The following is a 9,554-nucleotide window of genomic DNA, read 5'->3' as shown; positions in this document are numbered from 1 at the left end:
CTTGCATTCTTCCTACCTTACTTTCTTTGTTTCTCCTCTTGGGTTCTTCTCTGTGTCACTTGGAAAACTATCAGTGGATTTGGGAAACTGTTGAGATAGATACCCCACTTGGGACTCCAGCCTCTTGATGGTGTCTCCCTGGTTTTTAATATTGGCTCGCTGGTGCGCGAAATTGTGATCACTACAACTTCACACAACTAACCAGCAAGTGCACTGGGTCGTCCAAGTAATACCTTACGTGAGTAAGGGTCGATCCCACGGAGATTGTTGGTATGAAGCAAGCTATGGTCACCTTGTCAATCTCAGTCAGGCAGACTCAAATGTATATGGTGATGAACGAAAATAACATAAAAGATAAGGATAGTGATACTTATGTATATCATTGGTGTAAGAGCTTCAGACAAGCGTATGGAGATGCCTTCCCTTCCGTCTCTCTGCTTTCCTACTGCCTTCATCCAATCCTTCTTACTCCTTTCCATGGCAAGCTCGTGTAGGGTTTCACTGTTGTCAGCAGCTACCTCCCATCCTCGCAGTGAAAGCTAATGCACGCACTCTGTCACAGTACTGCCAATCACCGGTTTGGTTCCCTCCCCTACCGGAATAGAATCCCTCTTTTGCGTCTGTCACTAACGCCCAGTAGGTTACAGGTTTGAAGCACGTCACAGTCATTCAGTCATTGAATCCTACTCAGAATACCACAGACAAGGTTTAGACCTTCCGGATTCTCTTGAATGCCGCCATCAGGTCCTGCCTATACCACAAAGATTCCGATTAAAGAATCCAAGAGATATTCACTAAGCCTCAGATGCTTGTAGAACAAGAGTGGTTGTCAGTCACTTTGTTCATGGGTGAGAATGGTGATGGGCGTCAATCATCACCTTCATCAAGTTGAAGAACAAGTGATATCTTGGACAAAGAACAAGCGGAATTGAATAGAAGAACAATAGTAATTGCATTAATACTCGAGGTACAGCAGAGCTCCACACCTTAATCTATGGTGTGTAGAAACTCCACCGTTGAAAATACATAAGAACAAGAGTGATCATTGGTTTCGGCCCCAGAGAGGGAACCAGAAGAACCAAGATGAAAATACAATAGTAAAAGGTCCTACTTATAGAAAACTAGTAGCCTAGGGTGTACAGAGGTGAGTAAATGACATAAAAATCCTCTTCCGGGCCCACTTGGTGTGTGCTTGGGCTGAGCATTGAAGCATTTTCGTGTAGAGACTCTTCTTGGAGTTAAACGCCAGCTTTTATGCCAGTTTGGGCGTTTAACTCCCATTTAGGTGCCAGTTCCGGCGTTTAACGCTGGGATTTCTTGAGGTGACTTTGAATGCCGGTTTGGGCCATCAAATCTTGGGCAAAGTATGGACTATCATATATTGCTGGAAAGCCCAGGATGTCTACTTTCCAACGCCGTTGAGAGTGCGCCAATTGGGCTTGTGTAGCTCCAGAAAATCCACTTCGAGTGCAGGGAGGTCAGAATCCAACAGCATCTGCAGTCCTTTTGAGTCTCTGGATCAGATTTTTGCTCAAATCCCTCAATTTCAGCCAGAAAATACCTGAAATCACAGAAAAACACACAAACTCATAGTAAAGTCCAGAAAAGTGAATTTTAACTAAAAACTAATAAAAATATACTAAAAACTAACTAGATCATACTAAAAACATACTAAAAACAATGCCAAAAAGCGTACAAATTATCCGCTCATCACAACACCAAACTTAAATTGTTGATTGTCCCCAAGCAACTGAAAATCAAATAAGATAAAAAGAAGAGAATATACTATAGACTCCAAATTATCAATGAAACTTAGCTCCAAATTAGATGAGCGGGACTAGTAGCTTTTTGCCTCCGAACAGTTTTGGCATCTCACTTTATCCTTTGAAATTCAGAATGATTGGCTTCTTTAGGAACTCAGAGTCCAGATAGTGTTATTGATTCTCCTAGTTAAGTATGATGATTCTTGAACACAGCTACTTATTGAGTCTTGGCCGTGGCCCAAAGCACTCTGTCTTCCAGTATTACCACCGGATACATACATGCCACAGACACATAATTGGGTGAACCTTTTCAGATTGTGACTCAGCTTTGCTAAAGTCCCCAATTAGAGGTGTCCAGGGTTCTTAAGCACACTCTTATTGCCTTGGATCACAACTTTATTTCTTTCTTTTTCTTTCTTTTCTCTTTCTCCCCTTTTTTTCGTTTTTCTCCTTCTTTTCCTCTTTTTTTTTTTTTTTGTATTCACTGCTTTTTCTTGCTTCAAGAATCATTTTTATAATTTTTCAGATCCTCAGTAACATGTCTCCTTTTTCATCATTCTTTCAAGAGCCAACAATTTTAACATTCATGAACCACAAATTCAAAAGACATATGCACTGTTTAAGCATACATTCAGAAAACAACAAGTATTGTCACCACATCAAACTAATTAAGCTAGTTTTAAAGATGAATTTGAAATCCTGTACTTCTTGTTCTTTTGTGATAAAAACAGTTTTCATTTAAGAAAGGTGATGGATTCATATTCATAGCTTTAAGGCATAGACACTAAGACACTAATAATCATAAGACACAAACATGGATAAACACAAAGCACTAAAATTCGAAAAACAGAAGAATAAAGAACAAGGAGATTAAAGAACGGGTCCACCTTAGTGATGGCGGCTCTTTCTTCTTCTTGAAGATCTTATGGAGTGCTTGAGCTCTTCAATGTCTCTTCCTTGTCTTTGTTGCTCCTCTCTCATGATTCTTTGATCTTCTCTAATTTCATGGAGGATGATGGAGTGTTCTTGGTGCTCCACCCTTAGTTGTCCCATGTTGGAACTTAATTCTCCTAGGGAGGTGTTTAGTTGCTCCCAATAGTCTTGTGGAGGAAAGTGCATCCCTTGAGGTATCTCAGGGATCTCTTGATGAGAGGGTCTCTTATTGCTCCATCTTCTTCTTAGTGATGGGCTTGAGGTCATGCCTTCTCAGTTGAACCGGCTTTGGATGCCATAAATGGTTATGGAAAAACAAAAAGCAATGCTTTTACCACACCAAACTTAAAAGGTTTGCTCGTCCTCGAGCAAAAGAAGAAAGAAGAGAGTAGAAGAAGAAGAAATGGAGGAGATGGATGTGAGTGGTGAAGAGGTATTGAGGTGATTGGTGAATGGGTGAAGAAGAGGAGAGGGTGGTGGGGTTGGTAGGGATCCTGTGGGGTCCACAGATCCTTAGGTGTCAAGGAAAAGTCATCCCTGCACCAAATAGCATCAAAATCCACGTTTTGAGCCAATTCTGGCGTTAAACGCCGGGCTGGTGCCCATTTCTGGCGTTTAACGCCAGGTTCTTGCCCTTTTCTGGCGTTTAACGCCAGTCTGGTGCCCCTTTCTGGCGTTAAACGCCCAGAATGGTGCCAGACTGGGCGTTAAACGCCCAACTGCTAGCCTCACTGGCGTTTAAACTCCAGTGGGTTCTTCCTCCAGGGTGTGCTGTTTTTCTTCCTGTTTTTCATTCTGTTTTTGCTTTTTCAATGGATTTTGTGACTTCTCATGATCATCAACCTACAAAAAACATAAAATAACAAAAGAAAATATATAAAATATAATCATTGGGTTGCCTCCCAACAAGCGCTTCTTTAATGTCAGTAGCTTGACAGAGGGCTCTCATGGAGCCTCACAGATACTCAGAACAATGTTGGAACCTCCCAACACCAAACTTAGAGTTTGAATGTGGGGGTTCAACACCAAACTTAGAGTTTGGTTGTGGCCTCCCAACACCAAACTTAGAGTTTGACTGTGGGGGCTCTGTTTGTCTCTGATTTGAGAGAAGCTCTTCATGCTTCTTCTCCATGGTGACAGAGGGATATCCTTGAGCCTTAAACACAAAGGACTCTTCATTCACTTGAATGATCAGTTCACCTCCATCAACATCAATCACAGCCTTTGCTGTGGCTAGGAAGGGTCTGCCAAGGATGATGGATTCATCCATGCACTTTCCAGTCTCTAGGACTATGAAATCAGTAGGGATGTAATGGTCTTCAACTTTTACCAGAACATCCTCTACAAGTCCATAGGCTTGTTTTCTTGAGTTGTCTGCCATCTCCAATGAGATTTTTGCAGCTTGCACCTCAAAGATCCCTAGCTTCTCCATTACAGAGAGGGTCATGAGGTTTACACTTGACCCTAAGTCACACAGAGCCTTCTTGAAGGTCATGGTGCCTATGGTACAAGGTATTGAAAACTTCCCAGGATCCTGCCTCTTTTGAAGCAGTTTCTGCCTAGACAAGTCATCCAGTTCTTTGGTGAGCAAAGGGGGTTCATCCTCCCAAGTCTCATTTCCAAATAACTTGTCATTTAGCTTCATGATTGCTCTAAGGTATTTAGCAACGTGCTCTTCAGTGATATACTCATCCTCTTCAGAGGAAGAATACTCATCAGAGCTCATGAATGGCAGAAGTAAGTCCAATGGAATCTCTATGGTCTCATTTTGAGCCTCAGATTCCCAAGGTTCCTCATTGGGGAACTTAGAGGAAGTTGGTGCACGCCCATTGAGGTCTTCCTCAGTGGCGTCCACCTCCTCTCTTTCCTCTCCATATTCGGCCATGGTTATGGCTTTGCACTCTCCTTTTGGATTTTCTTCTGTATTACTTGGGAGAGTACTAGGAGGGAGTTCAATAACTTTCTTACTCAGCTGACCCACTTGTCCTTCCAAATTCCTAATAGAGGACCTTGTTTTAGTCATGAAACTTTGAGTGGTTTTGATTAGATCAGAGACCATTGTTGCTAAGTCAGAGGTATTCTGCTTAGAACTCTCTGTCTGTTACTGAGAAGATGATGGAAAAGGCTTGCTATTGCTAAACCTGTTTCTTCCACCATTATTGTTATTGAAACCTTGTTGAGGTCTCTCTTGATTCTTCCATGAGAAATTTGGGTGATTTCTCCATGACGAATTATAGGTGTTTCCATATGGTTCTCCTAGGTAATTCACCTCTTCCATTGAAGGGTTCTCAGGATCATAAGCTTCTTCCTCAGATGAAGCTTCCTTAGTACTGCCAGATGCATTTTGCATTCCAGACAGACTTTGAGAAATCAAATTGACTTGTTGAGTCAATATCTTGTTCTGAGCCAGTATAGCATTCAGAGTGTCAATCTCAAGAACTCCTTTCTTCTGACTAGTCCCATTGTTCACAGGATTTCTTTCAGAAGTGTACATGAATTGGTTATTTGCAACCATTTCAATCAGCTCTTGAGCTTCTGTAGGCGTCTTCTTCAAATGAAGAGATCCTCCAGCAGAGCTATCCAAAGACATCTTGGATAGTTCAGAGAGACCATCATAGAAAATACCTATGATGTTCCATTCAGAAAGCATGTCTGAGGGACATTTTCTGATTAATTGTTTGTATCTTTCCCAAGCTTCATAGAGGGACTCACCATCCTTCTGTCTGAAGGTTTGGACTTCCACTCTAACCCTACTCAGTTTTTGAGGTGGAAAGAACTTTGCCAAGAAGGCATTGACTAGCTTTTCCCAAGAGTCCAGGCTTTCTTTAGGTTGAGAGTCCAACCATATTCTAGCTCTGTATCTTACAGCAAAAGGGAATAGCATCAGTCTATAGACCTCAGGGTCTACCCCATTAGTCTTGACTGTGTCACAGATTTGCAAGAACTCAGCTAAAAACTGATGAGGATCTTCCATTGGAAGTCCATGGAACTTGCAATTCTGTTGCATTAGAGAAACTAACTGAGGCTTAAGCTCAAAGTTGTTTGCTCCAATGGCAGGGTTAGAGATGCTTCTCCCATAGAAATTGGGAGTAGGTGCAGTAAAGTCACCCAGCACCTTCCTTGCATTGTTGGCATTGTTGTTGTTTTCGGCTGCCATGGGTTCTTCTTCCTTGAAGAATTCGGTCAGGTCCTCAACAGAGAGTTGAGTCTTAGCTTCTCTTATCTTTTGCTTCAAGGTCCTTTTAGGTTCAGGGTCAGCTTCAACAAGAATGCCTTTGTCTTTGTTCCTGCTCATATGAAAGAGAAGAGAACAAGAAAATATGGAATCCTCTATGTCACAGTATAGAGATTCCTTTAGGTGTCAGAAGAAAGAAGAGTAGAAGACAGAAGTAGAAAATTCGAACTTATCAAAGAAGATGGAGTTCGAATTTTGCATTAAGGAATAGTGTTAGTCCATAAATAGAAGGATGTGAGAAGAAGGGAAGTAATTTTCGAAAATTAAGTAAAAGATTTTGAAAACATTTGAAAAACACTTAATTGATTTTCGAAAATAAGAGTGGAAAAGAAATCAAGTGATTTTTGAAAAAGATTTTTAAATTAGAAATCAAAAAGATTTGATTGAAAACTATTTTGAAAAAGATGTGGTTAAGAAGATATGATTGGTTTTAAAAGATGTGATTGAGAAGATATGATTTGAAAACAATTTTAAAAGATATGATTTGAAAAACATTTTAAAAGATATGATTTTAAAAATTAATGACTTGCCTAACAAGAAAAGATGTGATTCAAACATAAACCTTTCTCAACAGAAAAGGCAAAAAATGTTCAATCAAATCATTAATTGTTAGTAAGTATCTTTGAAAAAGGAAAGAAATTGATTTTGAAAGCCTTTGATTGAAAGGATATGATTTGAAAAAGATTTGATTTGAAAAACTTTGAAAACTTGAAAAAAAATTGATTTGAAAACAAAATCTTCCCCCTTGTGCCATCCTGGCGTTAAACGCCCAGAATGGTGCACATTCTGGCGTTTAACGCCCAAACTACTACCCTTTTGGGCGTTAAACGCCCAGCCAGGCACCCTGGCTGGCGTTTAAACGCCAGTCTGTCTTCTTCACTGGGCATTTTTGAATGCCCAGCTTTTTGTATAATTCCTCTGCTGTATGTTCTGAATCTTTAATTCTCTGTATATTGACTTGAAAAGACACAAATTAAAAATATTTTGGATTTTAAATAATCAAAATGCAACAAGAATGAAATAAAATGCATGCAAGACACCAAACTTAACAGTTTGTATACTACTGACACTATATGAGACACAAATCACTCAAGTCAAAAGAATTCAAAGATCAAAACAAAGAATACATGCATGGATTCGAAAAATATAACAAAAACATGCATTTGACACCAAACTTAAGATGAGACTCTAGACTCAAACAAGAAGTATTTTGGTTTTTTTTTTTTTTTTTTGATTTGTAATTTTTTTTTTGGCTTTTTCGAAAATTAAGTGGAAAAGAAAAAAAGATATCAAAATTCTTAATGAGAATTCCAGGAATCATGCAATGTTAGTCTAAAGCTTTAGTCTAAAGGAATTAGACTATAGCTAGTAAGCTTCAGCAGGACATGCATTCAAGAGCTAAATTGATGAGAATCAATCAGCTTTGGTGATGATAAGAACATCACATTGAAACACTAGAATTCATTCTTAAGAACTCTGAAGAAAAATAATACTAATCAAGCAACAAGAGAAACCGTCAGTTCCATACACAAGAACAATCCCGGCAACGGCGCCAAAACTTGGTGCGCGGAAATTGTGATCACTACAAACTTCACACAACTAACCAGCAAGTGCACTGGGTCGTCCAAGTAATACCTTACGTGAGTAAGGGCGATCCACGGAGATTGTTGGTATGAAGCAAGCTATGGTCACCTTGTCAATCTCAGTAGGCAGACTCAAATGTATATGGTGATGAACGAAAATAACATAAAAGATAAGGATAGTGATACTATGTATATCATGGTGTAAGAGCTTCAGACAAGCGTATGGAGATGCTTCCTTCCGTCTCTCTTTTCCTACTGCCTTCATCCAATCTTCTTACTCCTTTCCATGGCAAGATCGTGTAGGGTTTCACTGTTGTCAGCAGCTACCTACCTCCATCTCGCAGTGAAAGCTAATGCACGCACTCTGTCACAAGTATGCAATCACCGGTTTGGTTCCCTCCCTACCGGAATAGAATCCCTCTTTTGCGTCTGTCACTAACGCCCAGTAGGTTACAGGTTTGAAGCACGTCACAGTCATTCAGTCATTGAATCCTACTCAGAATACCACAGACAAGGTTTAGACCTTCCGGATTCTCTTGAATGCCGCCATCAGGTCCTGCCTATACACGAAGATTCGATTAAAGAATCCAAGAGATATCACTAAGCCTCAATGCTTGTAGAACAAGAGTGGTTGTCAGTCACTTGTTCATGGGTGAGAATGGTGATGGGCGCATCATCACTTCATCAAGTTGAAGGCCCCAGAGAGGGAACCAGAAGAACCAAGATGAAAATACAATAGTAAAAGGTCCTACTTATAGAAAACTAGTAGCCTAGGGTGTACAGAGGTGAGTAAATGACATAAAAATCCTCTTCCGGGCCCACTTGGTGTGTGCTTGGGCTGAGCATTGAAGCATTTTCGTGTAGAGACTCTTCTTGGAGTTAAACGCCAGCTTTTATGCCAGTTTGAGCGTTTAACTCCCATTTAGGTGCCAGTTCCGGCGTTTAACGCTGGGATTTCTTGAGGTGACTTTGAACGCCGGTTTGGGCCATCAAATCTTGGGCAAAGTATGGACTATCATATATTGCTGGAAAGCCCAGGATGTTTACTTTCCAACGCCGTTGAGAGCGCGCCAATTGGGCTTGTGTAGCTCCAGAAAATCCACTTCGAGTGCAGGGAGGTCAGAATCCAACAGCATCTGCAGTCCTTTTGAGTCTCTGGATCAGATTTTTGCTCAGATCCCTCAATTTCAGCCAGAAAATACCTGAAATCACAGAAAAACACACAAACTCATAGTAAAGTCCAGAAAAGTGAATTTTAACTAAAAACTAATAAAAATATACTAAAAACTAACTAGATCATACTAAAAACATACTAAAAACAATGCCAAAAAGCGTACAAATTATCCGCTCATCACTCGCACTTCATCCTTAAACACTCTGTTGTCTTGGACTTCTTTACATATGTCTTCAAGTAAAGTCTCAATTTTGGAGAGTCTATCCTCTGTCAATGATGGTAGGTTGAGGTTAGGTGATTGAGAAGGGTGATTAGATGGGTGTTGATAGGATCTCTGTGAGGTATGTTGGTGAGTTGCATTGTTGTTGGAATTGTGGTTGTGGCGTCTCTGGTTTTGGCCTTAGTCTTGTTGGTTTCCCCACCCGAAATTAGGGTAGTTTCTCCTACCAGAATTGTAAGTTTTGGAGTATGGATCATGGGTCTGTTTGGGCGAGTTTCTAACATAGTTGGCTTATTCACAGTCACCTTCTTCTCCTACATTTACTCCTTCTTGAGCTGGTGATGAAGTGATGACTGCTGCGACTTGGTTTTCTTCCACCTTCTTGGTAAGATCTGCTAGCTGCTTGGTGATCATCTTATTTTGAGCCAACCATGCATCCATGTGGTTCAGCTCCATTACTCCTCGAGTGTTACTCCTTTCAGAAGCATAGAAGTAGTCATTCTCAGCAACAGTCTCAATGACATCTATGGCTTCTTCAATGGTTTTCTTCTTGTTTAGAGAGCCCCCTGATAAATGGTCAACAGCCTTCTTTGACTCATAAGAAAGTCCTTCATAGAAAATGTGTAGTTGAACCCATTCATTGAAC

The 9,554-nt window shown here is 40.4% G+C and overlaps 1 non-coding gene across 1 annotated transcript; it reads left to right on the top strand.

Moving 5' to 3' along the window:
- The first annotated feature begins 5,339 nt into the window (after nt 1-5,339).
- On the top strand, nt 5,340-5,448 carry LOC130956394 (small nucleolar RNA R71). The gene has a single exon (XR_009077092.1). It is a non-coding gene; the product is annotated as a small nucleolar RNA R71 (small nucleolar RNA).
- Nucleotides 5,449-9,554: the final 4,106 nt, after the last annotated feature.

Source organism: Arachis stenosperma, chromosome 1 (genome assembly GCF_014773155.1).
Source record: "Arachis stenosperma cultivar V10309 chromosome 1, arast.V10309.gnm1.PFL2, whole genome shotgun sequence".
In the NCBI taxonomy this organism is placed as follows: domain Eukaryota; kingdom Viridiplantae; phylum Streptophyta; class Magnoliopsida; order Fabales; family Fabaceae; genus Arachis; species Arachis stenosperma.
Note: the sequence above shows the minus strand (reverse complement) of the source record. Positions and strands in the feature narration are given on the sequence as shown.